This window comes from Thamnophis sirtalis, unplaced genomic scaffold (assembly GCF_051295495.1).
Source record: "Thamnophis sirtalis isolate CommonGarterSnake01/CBP01778 unplaced genomic scaffold, rThaSir2_p1.2 scaffold_14, whole genome shotgun sequence".
In the NCBI taxonomy this organism is placed as follows: Eukaryota; Metazoa; Chordata; class Lepidosauria; order Squamata; family Natricidae; genus Thamnophis; species Thamnophis sirtalis.
In genome coordinates this window covers 49,303,889-49,319,983 of record NW_028261394.1, presented here as the reverse complement: position 1 = coordinate 49,319,983, position 16,095 = coordinate 49,303,889, and the positions used below count along the sequence as shown (strand labels likewise).

Sequence of the window (16,095 nt, the reverse complement as noted above, 5' to 3'; positions counted from 1 at the left end):
ACCAAATGCATGCGGGTCACCTAACAAGCCTGGAGCATTTGGGGGCTTAAAACCAACCCCCCCCGCCAATGAGTTTGGAAAGCAGCTGGGAGCCAGAGCTGGTCTTCCAGTGGGAGCATCCTCATCTAATGCATTGTTCAGCATTCCCCTTGCTCAGCTAGGAGCCACATCCGGTGCCTTGTGACGGCCCCCAGGACCCCGGGAAGAGCTGGCTCTGGGGGGCCCCCCCCATGCCTTTGGCCAGGAGAGGGAAGCCCCTTTTGGCTTTGCCACGCCCAACCCTTGTCTCACCGTTACTCACTGTAGTCCTGATGTTTTAGTCCTTGTGAGCGACCTAAAGCAATCAGGAGTTGGGCAGCACGTAAATTTGATTGGGAAATAAATAATCAACCTCTAACTCTAGATTACTCTGTGGCCAATTAACCAGTGGAACAGCTGTCAGAAGTTGTGGGTGCTTCACTGGAGGTTTTTAAGAAAAGACTTGGTGGTCACTTGTCTGAAATGCTACAGGATCTCCTGCTTGAGCACAGGGCTGGGCTAGAAGACCTCAAAGGTCCCTTCCAGCTCTATGCTCAATAAAGTCTTCTTTTGCTCTTTGTGGTGTTATTTTCTGGTCTGATCTATCTAGAAGGGCAAACAATTGTGGTGAAATATGTTGTCTTTATATTCAAATTGTATAAATAAATCTACATTTACAAATATTATGAAAACATGTGCTCATATGTCCATACATTTTATTACTTTGAAATGTGCCTCATCATTGCGAAGGGTACTAGGTATGTACGTACGTGTGTGTGTGTGTGTGTGTGTGTGTGTGTGTGTGTGTGTGTGATTCATTTCTAACTCTCTATTGGCCCATCTGTATCTCAGCCTCTGCGTTGCTGTCGTTCTTCAAGACCTGCCTGCTTAGACAGTCCCACCCATTAAGAAGTGCTTGGGGTGCTTTCATCAGAAGAGACTCTACACAGGTCTGGCAAAACAGGCTAGTTTGGAGGAGCTGGCAGTTGTCAATCGGAAGTAAGGGCTGCAGAAACTGACACAACCACTAGGTGGCAGAAAAGAGATTGAAAACAGCCTTGTTTGCTGCCCTCTACTAGGAAATCTAAAGTTTCGCACCTCAAATCTGGCAGCTCCTCTCACAAGGCAAGAGAGAGAGATAAAAAGGAAGTTGACACCGCAGAGTCAATTTGTAAGTCACAGTTTGCTCAGTAGCTGAATTTTCTGGGTTCACATTACACAAACTGTAAATTTACCATATCGGCTGGATTTGCACAAGATGCTCTACTAAAAAGGGGTGGACTGTGCTTCGTTGGTCATGCAAACAACTGCAGGGGTAGCTTTCCCAAGCACAGTCAATGCAGAGGCATATTTCTATGAGAACGGTCTCCATGGATATCAGTTAGCAGAACGTTACAGAAAGGATGAAGAATGGAGTGTCATCGTAATGCAAGCTCTTCCAGTGTGTGGCTCATCGTCCCTTCTACACTCTCAGGTCAACGGAACCTAGAGGAAGGAGGGCCTTGCCTTCCACGGCTCCAGCTCTAGCAAAGGGCTCGGCTTTAAAATCCCTCTCTTCTTTTTAAACATGGGACGCATTGCTCTGGCTGGCCGAGAAGAGAGGCAGATCATTCAATCCTTTTTAGAGGAAGAGAGAAAACGGAGGAGCTGGAAGAGCCCCCCCCCCCTCGGGCTTGGAGTCTCCCCGGCTGCTGGTCACCTCGCTGCTTCCAAGCGTGGCTGTGGAGCTGCCCGCCCTGCTCTTTCGGCCAAATGGAGTCGGGCTTCCCACCAAACCATTTCTCCACGTCCTGCACTCTGGAGTGTTAGCAAAGGAGACTCTAGGCACGAGGAGGTTTGCATTAGGCACTCAGAGAAGAGCCGACTAAAACTCGGCCGAGTGGTTCGGCCTCTTTCTCGGACTCGGAATCCTTGGCATCTCACGGAGAGCAGCTCCTTTTGCCCTCTAAAGTTCCTGGGAGCGACCGCTCCCTGGGTACCTCGGATTGTCCTACAAACAGCCTAGAGGGGTGAGATGGGAAACCAAATCCTGTGCCCATCGTGAGTCTGACCCCCCCCCCGGGTGCTGCCTGGACTGAGCATTAGCTCCGTGTCCTGCGTGTGGGATCTGTGGGAACGGAGAAGGGAGGGGGGTGCTTAGCTCTCTCTCTTACCTTCCCTGGGTTCTTTTTCTGTACTCTTGAAGGATGCTGCTTGCCCTAGGAGGACGCAGGGGGATGGGTGAAAGAAACAAGCCAGCCTGCTCCACTCTGGGAAGGAGGAGGGGCTCTTTGCTGCCCTCTTGTGGTCACCTGGATTTGGGCAGCACCTGTTGCTCAGGAAGGTTTTGCTTCTGACGTGCTCCAAGGCTCAACGGATCACAACAACTCAACAGTTGGACCACTTCCATCCCGAAGTCCGGTGCAAGAGGCTCTGTGATCGGACTCACTGCCAGACAACGTGAGAGGGAAAATTCCTCTGAAACTCCCCGGCCCCAAAGCCAACACAAGAGCAACAGCAAGAGAGGTAAAGCTGCCTTTTTACCCCTTGATTAACTCCTTTTGGGCACCGCATCCAGCCTCCTACAGCAGTAAACACACCCACCCTGGGCAATTCTGCCTCTGCCCTTGCCAGGAAAATCTATGGGGCCATGGCTGCTCCTTTCCAGCAGGGACAGCCTCCAGTCAGTGGGCCCACCGAGCGCTGAAGAGGGGGCCGAGGGCTGGCACGGATGGCACCTTTGCTCTGGACCTTCCACGGACATGTGAAAGGCGAAGAAGGGACCTTCTCCAGGAGGCTCTGCCTGGAAGGCTCCTGCCTCGGCTCACAGCAGCAGCACCCCGGCTGGGCCTGAATGGCCGGACGCCCATTCCAAAGAAGGGGAGGGCAGAAGCAACGCCAGGATAGGCAGGGGGCCGGAGTGTCTTCTTATTAATTAATTAATTAATTAATTAGACTTATCTACCGCTTCATAGGGCTTTCAGCCCTCTCTAAGCGGTTTACAATTTTTTTTAGCAAATTGAGTCAGCCTATTGCCCCCACAGTCTGGGTCCTCATTTCACCCACCTCAGAAGGATGGAAGGCTGAGTCGACCTTGAGCCGGTGAGATTTGAACCGCTGAACTGCAGAACTAGCAGTCAGCTAAAGTGGCCTGCAGTGCTGCACCCTAACCGCTGCGCCACCTCGGCTCTTCTTTTTCGTCGCATCACGTCCTGCAGGCTGCACGTGTGGCACAGAAGCGGAAGCAGGGAAGAGGGTCCTTGAGGGCCCGAAGCTCTCTCCAAGTGGAGACCTGGGTCATGGACTAGCCTGGGGTCATCGCAGGCCTCACCTTGCGGAGCCTCTTCCTACCTGTTGGAAACCGGACTGATCGATGCAAAGCAAAGCCGCCGTGCCTGAGCTGTTATGCAGTGCTTAGTATCGATCCGAGCTAAAAGCTGCCAATGGGAATGGGGAGGCCCTGACAAGCGGAGAGGAGGAGAGGGCTTTTGCTGGCGGACTCAGGCAGAGGGAAGCCCATCAAAGTCAGGGCTGCTACTTGAACAGCTGCTAACCAGATTTGGGGGGGGGGAGAGGGGGCAGAGTGTTCCCTCTGTTTCAGAAGTGAACTATCCAGCCTGTGCTGGGCATTGGTGGAGCCCAGAAAGATTCAGGGCTGCCAGGGGGAAAGAGCTGAGCCAGCCTACATCCAGGGACGTGGGGCATCAAGAGCCCCTGGCCAACTGCTGCCTTTGCAAAGGTTCCCCCTTGCCCTGATTCCCTGGGAAGGTCAGGGGCATCTGAGGCCAGGGGAGAAGCAGCAGCAGCAGCAGCAGAGAAAGTGACAGCTGGAGTAGACGGAACTGGAAAAGGGGGCGGGAAAATGGAGAACAAACTTTTACCCCAAAACCAGGGATGCCCATTCTATCTGGCTGCGTTCTCTTTAGAATGAAGAGGTGTGGTGCCTCATTCCCAGGCCTTCGGATTTATTCCCGCAGCTTCTCCACCGCCTCAGTGGCCACAGACAGGGGCTTCCAGCCCCACCGGCATCGTTTCGGCTACTTTCTATTCGTGCAGAATAAGTTATTGTAGAGTTGAAAACATTTCTTCTCTTGAACCAAAGTTAAAACCAATGCAGGCCTTATCCCAAGCGACGCTATTAGCCTGGCTGGCCAGGCCACTCGATGTTCTCAAAGGAGGAGAGGCAGGAAGGGAGAAAAAGGACGACATTGGCTGAAGATTTGGTAAGCCAAGAAGGTGGGACGCAGGGCCAGGGTTCGATCGGCTTTCTAAGCTGCATGCAACACGCAGGACATGGCTGGAGGACAAAGCATGGCTGAAGTATCGAGCCGCTCAGGCCATGCTTAGAGGAAACCTCCAGCCGGGGCTCGAGGCCTGCTGGGGTCTCCTAAGGCCTTAAAAAAAAATATTGATGTTTGAAAGTTACAAATGGATTAAGAGTCCAGAGTGATTTAAAATAAAATTTTGACATTAAGACTCTTTCCTGAGGGAAAATGCTGTGGTTTTGATTATTTAAAAAAACAGGATCGGGTAGGATCCTGAAGCTTGGACACTAGAGGGAACCAGAAGGAATTAAAAATTACAATTAAAGGAAAAGAACACTTTTATTTAAGTGAACAATAGACCCAGAAGATCATTTTAAGAGTGTCTGCCATTCTAGATAGAGTCTTTAAAAGATCTTATGGAAGAGGAGGAGGAAGAAGTTTCAGCTGATGAGACTGGTTTCAAACGGGATTTTAAAATGAGGGGCTACACTGGAGATGCAAATGAAATCATCTGAGGCTTTAATAATTAAGAGGGAGAGACAAATAACAAGCCAAAAGAGTCACCTCGATAACTTTCATTTATTGGATTTACAAAAGAAGTTTGCTAAAAGTTTTAAAGGATGCTGTGAGAAGGAATGAAATGTGCTCTTCAGAGAAAGGGGCTACGCCTAAGGGTCTTCCTCTACTTCAGGAGTTGCTAGAAAGAAGAGCCGAGGGGTCCCGAGCAGAGACCCCTTTGGGGATTCATTTAGTCACGGTGTGAGGCTATACCTGGCGGCTATTTTTAGTTAAAAATCAATAATTGAGGTATTATTTTAATTGCTTTTATTTTTTGAATTTTGTTCACTGCCCAGAAACAATTAAGAGACAGGTGGCCATGCAAATTCACAAAATAAAAGACAGAGAAACCACGAACAGGGAATCTGACTTGGGAGAAGAGATTTAGAGACTTCACTGACGGAGCCGATAGGGTGGGTGCATCAGCCAGAGAGAGGAGCGGCTTCGGCCTTGGCCGGGTTCTCCCAGCAGGTTCTCTCAAAGGGCCCCGGGGCCAGCTGGGGCCTCCAGATGTTAGGCACTCCAGGCAGTGGGGTTGATTGGCTCCCTGTGACAGACTATGCCAAAGGGGCCCAATGTGGAGGTCACAGACGGAGCCAAGAAAGGGGACTCCAACGAGGAATCCTTTGGGGGCTTAATGGGCTCTCAGAGAGCTGCTGCACGTACTGGATTTCCTGCCAGTCACCTTACAAGTCAAGCCACAGAATGTCAGACATTGAACCGGAAACTGAATTAACCTGCTGAAGTCTTCAGCGAGGGTCTCCCGTCCCCTTTCTTCTGGCCTCCATGGGGGGCTCCCCTCGCTCCAAGCACTGGGAAATCTCGCTTCTTCACCTTTCTTCCTCCCCAATGAACGGCTGGCGACTCTGGCGGCTGCCCCGGCTGAAGTCCATCTCCAAGCCCAGGAAGTCAACTTTCCACAAAGGCAAAAAGACAAAGCTCTGGGTTAGGGGGCAGTTCTAGCAGGTTGCATTTTAAAATCAAACGCAAACTTTGGAGCAGGGCAGGGAAGGCCCTGGTGGAGACTAGCCGGGCAGGCTGGCATTTTCCATCAATTGGGCAGCTGAGCCCCAGGAACAGGCGCCCTGGCTCCCCCTCTTCTGCCAGCCTCTGTCCCTGTCCTGTCAGCAGGGCCCCCACTGGGCTGCTCCCTGTGAGCCTCCAAAGGAAGGGCTGTCTTGTTCTCAGTTGGAAAAGGAAAAAGCGCACACGCACACACACACGGCGGGGGGGGGGGAGACAGTCTGGTCCTGGCAGATCCCAGGTGCCCCCGCTAGCTAAGGGTAGCTTTATGGGTTCATTGAAACTCTGAAGGATGCAATCTGAGTCAGTCACTGGGGCTAGAGGTTTCGGACTCCTGCTGGGACACATCTGTTTGCCTTTGTCCACTGACCTCTGCATCCCAGCCCCCCCCCCCCCAGCCAGCAGGACCCTTAGCATCACCTGGGAGCAGAGCTGCTGTGCCAAGGAGCCCAGCCAGCCAGCTGTTACATGCCTTGTTTGGGCTGACAGCGACTGTCCCTTTTTTCAGTCGTCCTCCAGCCTAACCTTTGCTAGATTGAACAGAAGCATCTTTGGATTCCAAGAAGACACTTGTCTGTTTCTGGAAATACCTGTCATTGGATTTAAGCTATTCTTCGCTGACGTTGCAGCTTCCAAGTCAAGCTGCCCACCAGACCCCTCTCTTACGCAATCATGGAGAGAGAAGGAGGAGGAGGAGGAGGAGGAGGAGGAGGAGGAGGGAGCGAGGGAGGGGAGGAAGCTCCCAGGCCTGTCTAAAAACCAACCCAGGGAAGCCCACGGAGCTCTACTGAGAAGACCCCACCGCCGGTGAAGAGCTGGTCCTTCAAAAGAGCCAACTCTCTCCTTTTATTCCCAGACACACAAATGCCCGATTCCCACCAGAGCTCTGCCAGCTTTAAAACGACTGAGGGAAACCCTGGCGTGGAAACATTTTTTATTTAAGCTGTTGGGAGCAGCCTGAGCCCCTCGTCCTCCCCAGATGAGCTTTTGACCCAGGGCATGGCGAGTCTCAGAGGAGGAAAGGGGGCCCAGAGGTGGGGGTGGGACGAGGGTTAGGCAGGTCGATCGGAAGACTGACGCTCTCCTCAGGGGGAAGGAGCCTCAATTATCCCACCCTTCAAAGCCCTTTGCCACCCGGACAGCCAAAGGCCTCCCAGAGAAGCCCCGTTTTATCAAACCCACTTTACACGCGGAAGGAGGATCTGAGATTTCTTAGAGCCAGAATAATTCGGAGTGGCAGATACGGGCCATCCCCCTTCCTTCCCCTTCCTTCAGAAGAAAGGGGTCTCTGAAGGCAACCCCATCCTTTGCCGCCCCTTTTCAAGCCTCGGAGGAACAACGTTGATGAGTACAGAAGACGGGAAAGGGAGCCTGTTTCAGGGGTTCTTTCATGAGCCTTCTCCAAGCGACAGAAGCAGCCGTCCTCTGAGACACCCCAAATTAAAGGTGTATTTCTGGGGCTGTCAGCGGAAAGGCCCACCAACATGGCAGCAGGGACCCTCTCTGGGAGGAGGCTGGGCTGAACCCAGCTGCAGCCTGGCAGGGCTCTTCCCGAGGAGAGGAAGCCTTCCAACAATCACGCAGAAGAGCAGCCCGAGGCAACCTCCAAAGCCCCCTCTAAACAGCCTCTAATTAATTGTTATCCTGCTACTCCAATAAGCCCCAGGAGGGCAGCAAGCCAAACAAAGGGGGGGGGGGAACCTCATTTCCTCATTCAGAAAATCTCTGAGGGCAATTCTTCAAAACTGGGCAGCTCCAAAGGAGAAAGTGGGGCCCCCAAGTCCTCCAGCTGGATTTCCCTGCCTTTTCCTTCAAGGTGAGCAAAGGGCAAACAAGCCTTTGTCCTCCTGGGGATCAGGTCAGCTTGGCTTTGCTCCAGCCAAGCCTTGGAGGACTCCGCACACTCCGGGGCAGGACAGCAATTCCCCCACCCCACCCCGGACTCCCACAGTTGGCTCCCAGAGGCAAAGGTGGGGAGAAGTGGGCTCAGGAAGGCCCCCTAGTCACACACCTACTTCAAGCTCAGCCATGATGGTAGCACTTCTCCCACGTTCCATGACTTCAAAAGCCAGACCGTGGAATCCATCATTCCTCTTTGGACATGGAGGAGGCCTTTCCTAATACGCCAGCAAATCAATCCTGCCCTGGCCGGGTACTTCCCTCCACCCCTGCCCACCTTCAGAGGGCTCCGCTCTCTGCCTCTGGCTGACGGACTGGAAGAAGCAGCCTGCCTCTGAGGCCTTTGCCACCTCCCAGGCAAGGACTCGTCCCTCCCAGCCGTGGGGAAATGATGAAAGGAAGGGGACGCCGGACCCACAAGACCTGGAGGCAGAAATCCGTTTCATTAGCTAACTCGGGAGCAGAGCAGATGATCAGCCGGTGCCCACTTAAAGGGAGGCAGGAGAATCTCAAAGGAGGACCAGCGGCATCTCCCTTGGGATCCCAGCTGCATTTCTACCTCTTCCCTGACCAATGGGGGTGATTCTGCTCCAGTGTACAAGACCCTCCTTCCTCTTTGACAAAATGAAACCGAGGCCTCAGGATTTTTCCACCCGTTGCTCTCTTGGCTGCTCCGCTGCAGTACTTTTCCATTACTTATTGATTTTTCAACATGCTGTCTGCGTGGCTGTAATTTACACAGGTTTTGATGGCTCTTAGCAATTCTTAACACCTGAAGGTGGGATCCTGGAGCTCATCCAGGACAGGAAACGTAAAGAACTCGAGTTATAAGAATGACAAAGCAGGACACTTGGTAGCCAAATAAAAGGTGGCGTGAGCACAAGGCGGACCTTACACTAAGCCAACGCATGCCTCCTAATTAGCAAGGCTGGAAAAGGCAATTGACAGAGGGAATAAAAGGAGAGAAATCAGTGCAATAAATTTTAGCTAAAAATATTAGGCAACATCGGACATCAGGAGAAACTTCTTGATACGGAAGGCAAAGCAGTATTCCTTTCACAACCAGGGACCTTTTCTGGTGGGAATCTCTTCTGTCGCAATGGCCTCAGCCGTCCTTCATGGGGAAAGTATTCCGCGTTTCCCATGATGCCAATTCTCACAGCAAGATGTCCTCGGTTGCAGGAGCACCTTCTCTCCCCTGGAGCATCCTGTGTCCCCCCCCGGATGGGCCCACTCAAAGCCCTGACCGGACTCTGCTTTGTCAGAAGCTCCGGAAAGGGGGAAACTCCCTCCTTCTAGGCACAAGGAAGCTGTGGGGCCGCCCGGCTCTGGTTCCCACCCCTGCAGAATCCAACAGATTAAATGGCCAGCAAAGAGCCTGGGTGGTTTCTCTGCTGCAGCACCAAGGCCATTTAGCTCCCCCCGCCCCCCCCACCCCCATATTTCTCTCTCTGTGCATAAAGTGACATATTAAAATTGGTATGAATAATGCAAAGAACACTTTTCAAAAATCAATAGGCTGCTTTAGACTGTTCTTGTTTGTTGAATTTCTGAGTTATTGACCCCGGATCAAGAGCCAGGTTCTGATTTATCAAGTTCCTTTAGTAAAGGAATACTTTCTGCTAAGCCTGAAAACTAGCCTTCTGCTGAAGTCTGCCAAGCCGCTCGGCCTCTGCCCACCCTAAAGCCACTGCCTCTGGCAAGATCTGGGCGAGGGGCAGGATTGGCTGGAGAAGTCTAAGTCGGCCTGTGCCCCGGCCCAGATGGGCCCCCTTGACCTGCAGGCAGCAGCTGGGCATCCGCTCCAACTGGGCCTTGAAAGGACTGGCTCTGCCTTCCCCAGCCAGAAACAGGCCTTGGGGGTGCGGCTTTCCCCACCTTCTTGGGTCGCCCTCCTCTCAAGGCGGAAAGCGCAGAGGCAGCCAGGATGGCTCAGCTGGGATGGTGGCAAAGGAGACCCATTAATTAGGCTGCCCACTTGAACTCCCTTAACCCAGGCCCAGAGGCCCTCCTCGCACTGACCTCTCAGAGCAAAAAGCTGGCTTTCCTGGCCACAGAGCTAAGCTTCCCATTTCCTTTAAGGTCAGGCCAGGAGAGCAGGGCTCAGAGCGAGGAGCAGAGGGCCACATCCTGCCCTGCTCTGCTCTGCCATTCACTGTCCCCAAGCCCTGAGGCTGCTTTGCTGAGGGAATCTTCCCAAATCAATGGCTTTCTGGCAAGGACTCTCACGAGGGTTGTATAAACTTCATTAGCAATGATGAATATTTACAGCTTTAATTCCACTTCCGCCAAGCAGCTTTTCCTTTTTGGTGGGGTCTCCCTGTCGCAGCCCCTTCAGGGCAGGGAGGCTTCTGAGCCGGAGGGGCAAGCCTGCTCCTGCTGGGAAACCTCCGAGCACCATCCGTCCTCGTCCTCCCAGAAACTGAGGCAAAGAAGAGGGGAGATTCTGGAGTCCTCCACCATCGAGGTTCAGTTGTGCCAGACGCAGAAATAAAGGGGACTTTTCAGGATAGAAAAGCCATTTATCACCTATATTTAAAGTTGGATTTGCTGATATTTTATGGTATTCGATATTATTTCTATTAACATTTTATGCTGAAATTACAGAATGATTCGCGAGTGCTGAATTTTTGATTGCCTTTACACTTGCTGGGATACGATTAAAGTTGATTTACGTTAATAGCACTGTAAGAAGATATTAACAATGAAATTCCAAAAGCACTTAGCATCCGATAATTGGAATTAAATGGCAAAAAGAAGATAATGAGGGGGATGGAAAAGGAGCAGTGGGCTTGGCAGCGTTTCCCTCATTGGCCACCACCTGGGCAGGCTCGCTTCAAGGAGCCTCCGATGCCACCCGGGCCGGCTCAGCAGCGGCAAGGAGCTGCAGCCGGCCGCCTGAGACGGAGGGACGCTGGGCTCCTTTCAGGGCGAACCACGCAGCTCCGCTCCTGCCTTCCCGCGCGCTCCACGGCGGCCACGGCCGAGGAGGGCTGCCTCGGAGACCCTCCCGGCGGCACTGGAGCCAGACGGGCGCTGTTGGCGACGGACCGAAGAGTTTCTCGGGGCTTCCAAGGTCCGAGGGCAAGAGCCTCCCGGCGGGGCTCTCCCGGGGGCCGGGCAGACGGAGGCTGCGACCCGGAGGGAGGGCGGGCCGGTCAGGAGAAGGTCGGCGAGGGGAGCTGCGCCGCGCTGCCCAAAGGCGGCTTCCTCGGCAGGCGCCGCCACCGAGCCCAGGAGCGCAAGCAGGGCGCCTTCCCTCGCCAGGAAGCGCCGCTGGAAACGGCCCCGGCCGAAGAGCAAGCGGGCCTCACCTTAGCGCGCCTCGGCGGGGAAGCGGAGGGGGCGCTTCTTCTGCGTCCGCTTCGCACCTGCGGCTGAAAAAGAAGGGAAGTGCTGGTGGACTCAGTTCCTGGGCTTCCGCTACGGCCTCCCTTGCCTTTCCTTTTCCTTTCCAAATCTTCCCGGTTGTGATTTCATCAAAATTGTCCCGCCTCGGAGTGAAGCCCTTGGCTTCTTTGCGGCTTTGCCCGTTTGATGGACTCATTTGCCCTCCAGAAGGTGACTTTCTAACCTTCCCGGGCTCCATATTGTGCCCTTTGCTCAGCAAAAGGACACGTGCGAGTGAAGGCGACTCTTGAAAAGTAACAGAACATTGAAAGCCCACAAACACTGAACTGGAGAACAAGGTCTCTGAAGGCCTTCAGACAACGAGCTGCCTGATAGGACCAAGGCTAAAGCCGAGAGCCTCCCCGTCCATCCCTGGGGCTCCCACTCATCCTGCAGAGGCTCCTGGTCCACTTCTCCATTACTCCCACCACTTCTCCTCTCCTGACAGGCACCCTGGGACTGGCAAAGGAGGTGAAAGGGGGAGGGGAGGGGAGGGGAGGGAGGGAGGGGGGGACAAGGCTATCAGTCAAGGCCTACTGACTTGAAAGAAGAAAGGGGACCAGTTGCCTTGGGGATGCCTTCTTGTCAGCACTGTCTCTTATGGGCTCCTCCTCCTCTTCCTCTCACCATAGGTACTGGCCCTTATCCCGTGGGAGGTCAAGTGGGAGAGGCAGCCCAGGGATGAGCTCTGGAATCTCCATGGGGCAACAACGATGTCTGGACAGCAACTGCTTTGGAAGTTTCCAGCCCCAGGATTCTAAGGGTCTGACGTTTCTCTGTTGGTCTATCAGCAGAAATGAGAGATTCCCTGATTCTTTATCAGACACACAGTGGGGCTACAGTGGGGAGAAGGCTGGACCAGCAGAGGAGACCCAGGAAAGCCACCTGGGTGATTTGGGCCCAGTCAATCTCTCTCACTGGGGGGGAAGGAAGGAAGGGTCTTGAGTTCTTGGAAGTAAAGGAGTAAAGGTCAATCCCACAAATATAATAAATAGATTGTAAAATGATTAACTGCAGAACCAGCTTTTCCCCTCCCACTGAGCCAATGTTCCCTATTCCCCACTACAGGTCCAGTCCTCCAGAAATCCAGCCTCTCTGGCTAAACTTCAAGAAGCTGCGGGCCACCACCGGCGCATGGCTCCAGCCCTGGACCTTCCTTTCCCTCCAAGAGATTCCCGGAAGGAGGGGCCTCCTGAGCCCTGGGGGCCAGCCTGTCATTCAAACCTTTTGACACGTCTTCATTTTTGTTCCTAGCCCAGCAGGAGCAACCAGTCCTGCAGCCCCATGAAGCGAACCGAGGAGCGTTTGATCTGAAATTGTTTTTCAATAGCTGTATCTTCTTCTGTGTTATTGCTTTACATGGCATATGTTTGTACAATATTGAAAATCAATAAAAGTACAAAAATGTTCCATCTTCTTTTAAAAATGAAACTACCTTGCTAGCATTCTGAGCCGACGTTCGGCTTTTCCCTTTTCCTGTTTCTGGGGGTCTTTGAGGGCCCCAGCCAGATACTCAGCAAAGCGGGCAGAAAGAGGGGGCTGCCCTCCAGGCCCCAAGAGCAGCACCTGGCAAACACTGGGCCTCCCCCCCCCCCCCAATTCAGGCTTCATCTTGCAAAGGAGAAACTTTTGCAAGCCTTATTTTCAACACCTTTCAGCCGTTCTTCAAGGGGGGAAGGCCTGCTGCACAGCCAGTCTGGCGGCCTCGTGCCCTTCAAGGCCTTGTGCCCTTCAAGGGTGGGATGGTGCAACCCAACTCCTGTTCAAGAAGATGCCAATCTGGCAAGCATAAAGAAACCTGCCCGCAGGCATTCGGAAAGCTTGAAGAGGAAGGGATCAATTCTGAATGACAGCAAGGGAGGTGAAACCAGGGCAGGGCAATAGCATCAGCCATGATTAGCTTTACCAAAGCAAGCGGAGGGGTGTATATCAGACGCAGAAAGCACCTGGCTGCCACCTCCACCCCACCCCAGTTCCTGCCAATCTGCTGATTAATTGCAGGTGCTCATTGGAGGAGAGAGTAAGGGAAGGGTTTCTGAGCATACCAGACAATGTTGGCCAGAAGCACCCACGTTACTTGGCTTTTCCTTGTGGGGAGAGCACAACGCTGGCTGGTTGCACTTTCTGAAATCCCAAGAGCATGAATTCCCAAAGGCCGGATGCTGAGCGCCAGTGGCTGTGAATTACGGCAAGAGTTTGACTCCTTAGAACTTCTCTGAGCATCTGCCTGAAGCCTTCGAAAATGGAGCTCCTGAGGTCTCCGTCAAGGGTGCTGGACAAAGCAGACCAGGGGGGGGAGGGGGGCTTCGTGGTTGTCTTTGTCCCTCAAGAGAGGCAGGGAGGTTGGAACCATCCCCAGCCTCACCACTGATTAAAATTACACTTTCCTTGGTCACATTTTAAATTATGCACAAGCCTTCAGGCGTCCTCTCTTCCCAAGGCTGCAGAGTGACGCTTGAGACCCAAGGCTGAGATCAAGCTGAATGATGGGCTGGATTCCAGTGAGCAAAACCCAGATTACAGCTGGATCCCATGTAAACACAACTCCTTCCTCCTCCTCCTCCTCCTCCTCCTCCTCCTCCTCCTCCTCCTCCTCCTCCTCCTCCTCCTCCTCCTCATCTCCCCTTCAGGGATGTAGCAGGTGTCTCTTCATTCCCATAACCAACAGGATGGGGGGGAGGGAACCATTTCCCCTGGGCATGGGGTTTTTTTGGGGGGGGGAGCAGAAAGGCCCTTCACTGCAGAGCCCTGTCGTCTCCTACATTTGCTCAGTGAGGACTAGTGTTCCCAGAAAAATAATTGTATCCAAAACCACCTTTAGGAACTGAGGAATAATGAAGATGACCACCCAATTCCTTCAGCCTGGCAGAATGCACTTCTGTTAACCGAAGGGGGATGAGACCAAAAGGTTTGCTTCTACTCAGAGGGGCCAGGTTGGGGTCTCCCTTCCTCGCTCTCCAATCCTCGCCCGGCGTCCTTACCGGAGGTTCTCTCAAGTGCTGCCCATCTGCTCTCAAATTGCCCCCAGAGCCCACTGGAAATTCCCTCCGATGTCTAACAAGCTTCAGACACAACGGAGGTTTAGAAAGACAGAGAAATCAATACAGCGGCTTCCACCAGTCAGGCTGAGGGATTAGCCGTCCCAAGAAAAGCATTGACAGTTGAAGGAGGGAATCATGACTCTGAATAACCTGGGAGGTTTATAAAGCTGGAGAGCCCCCTTTGGCCCTGATAACCTCCTTTGGCTGACCAAGGGAGGCTGTGAAAATATTCACTTAGCTTCCTCCCCTCCTCTGTCAATGAGGGCAGCCCTCCACCCCTGGGGTCAGTCGGGCTGCAGAAGACACCACCACACAACGCCAGGGGGAGAATCACCATTGGTCAAAAGGCCACCCTGAGCTCCTCCCGGCCAAGACTTCAGGCTTCCAGCAGCTGATCCTGGTCTCTTCCCACTGGGGTAGCCAGATTGTGGCATCTGAGAGCTCGGTGGAGGACATGGGCTTGTTTCCATCCATCAGGAGCTCTTAGGCTGGCCAGCAGCAGGGACCCTTTCAATGGGACCCTTGGGGAGCCCTCTCCAATGTGACGCTCAATCTGAAGCCCTTTTACACCAGCTTGGACTTTTCTCTTGCTTCGCCTTTCAGCTAAAACTGAAGCGTCTAAAATGAAACCGTTTGATGTGAGCTGAGCTCTTCCGGGCGGGACTTCCCAGTGGGAAGAGTCATTGCATTTATACCCTCAGCTTTGCCCTGGAAGGTGGTGCAGAAAAACCGAGGACGGCCAAATCAGGGCCCTTCGCAGGTGGCAGCGAAAAAGAAGCCCAGCTCAGGCCTTCCTCTAAAACCTCCCTCTGGGAATGTTGGACGGGGAGGGAGAAAGGAAGACTTGCTCCTCCAGAGTTTCAGCAGCTGCCAGCTCAGTTCCACCCAGGGCTCAAAGAGGGATCTCCTGCCAGGTTCCTTCACACCCTATTTTTCCAGGCGCCTCCTTACTTGAGGAGGGGACCGAGGGTAACGTGGAGCAAAGGTTCTTGACGAGAATGTGGAGCTATAAGCCCAGGACTTGCTAGGCTTCAGCTGAAGCCTCTTGTTCCCCGACTGTCGCCCTAACCTCCCCCTAAGAGGACTCGGGAGAGGAAATGACACCCCCCCCCAAATCTGCCACACCAGGGGAGAGATAGGATGGCCCCCAAGCGGCCTTTGTATGGACGATGGGCGGCAATGTGCCACGGGGAAGGAGTTGGCAGGTGCTGAGGTGGTGTGGATTTTTCTTCTCTCACCACCTGGAAGTGTCCATCCTCCATTCCCAAGAAGCCCCGTCTAGACCACAAATAAAAGAAAATCACGGGAAAGCCACCTGAGAGGGAGAAATGAGCGGCAGGGATTCCCAGAGCTGCTTCTGATATGCCAGGGTCTCTGGAGGCTGGCTGGCAGCCCTGCACAGGTCTCTTGGAGGGAAGTCCCCGGGGGCAGCATCCCTACGGCTCCAGGGGACCGAGGCCATCCCACAAGGCCCCCTAAGAGCTCCTGGCAAGGCCCCCAGGCCGAGGGGGGCGGAGGGGCGGAGGGGCAATGTGCTCCCCGCCTGGCACCCCCCTCCCGCAGCCACTCCCGAGTGGAGTAGAAACAGAGGTGATTTACAAAGTCCTTGACAAATGCCTCTATTGATTGGGTATTAACGTGTCTCGTGATTAATACAGCCTTCGGAGTAATTAGTGCAGAAGATCTCTTACATCTCAAGACGTTTAAAGAACGCATCTGCAAACACCGAGGCCTGCTGTCAGTCTGCCTCATCCCAGCCCTCTTTGGGCTTCCCAAGGCAGGCCCTTTCTCTCTCTCCTAACCGCCCTCTGTAACCAGCAGATACCCGTGAGGGCGGGAGAGGAAACCCCCAGGCCCCGCCTGCCCAGGACCCCACAGCCCAGCCTGGCCCCTTCCTCCTGCACCGGCATTGCTGGGGGTGG

The 16,095-nt window shown here is 53.6% G+C and overlaps 1 long non-coding RNA gene across 1 annotated transcript in view; it reads right to left on the bottom strand.

Annotated features, from left to right (window-relative positions):
• LOC148042848 (uncharacterized) overlaps positions 1-16,095 on the bottom strand; it is a 92,602-nt gene that overhangs the window by 487 nt on the left and 76,020 nt on the right. The window contains exon 2 of the long non-coding RNA XR_015698476.1: positions 5,558-5,733. This is a non-coding gene — a long non-coding RNA (uncharacterized LOC148042848). The remainder of the gene's footprint in view (positions 1-5,557; positions 5,734-16,095) is intronic.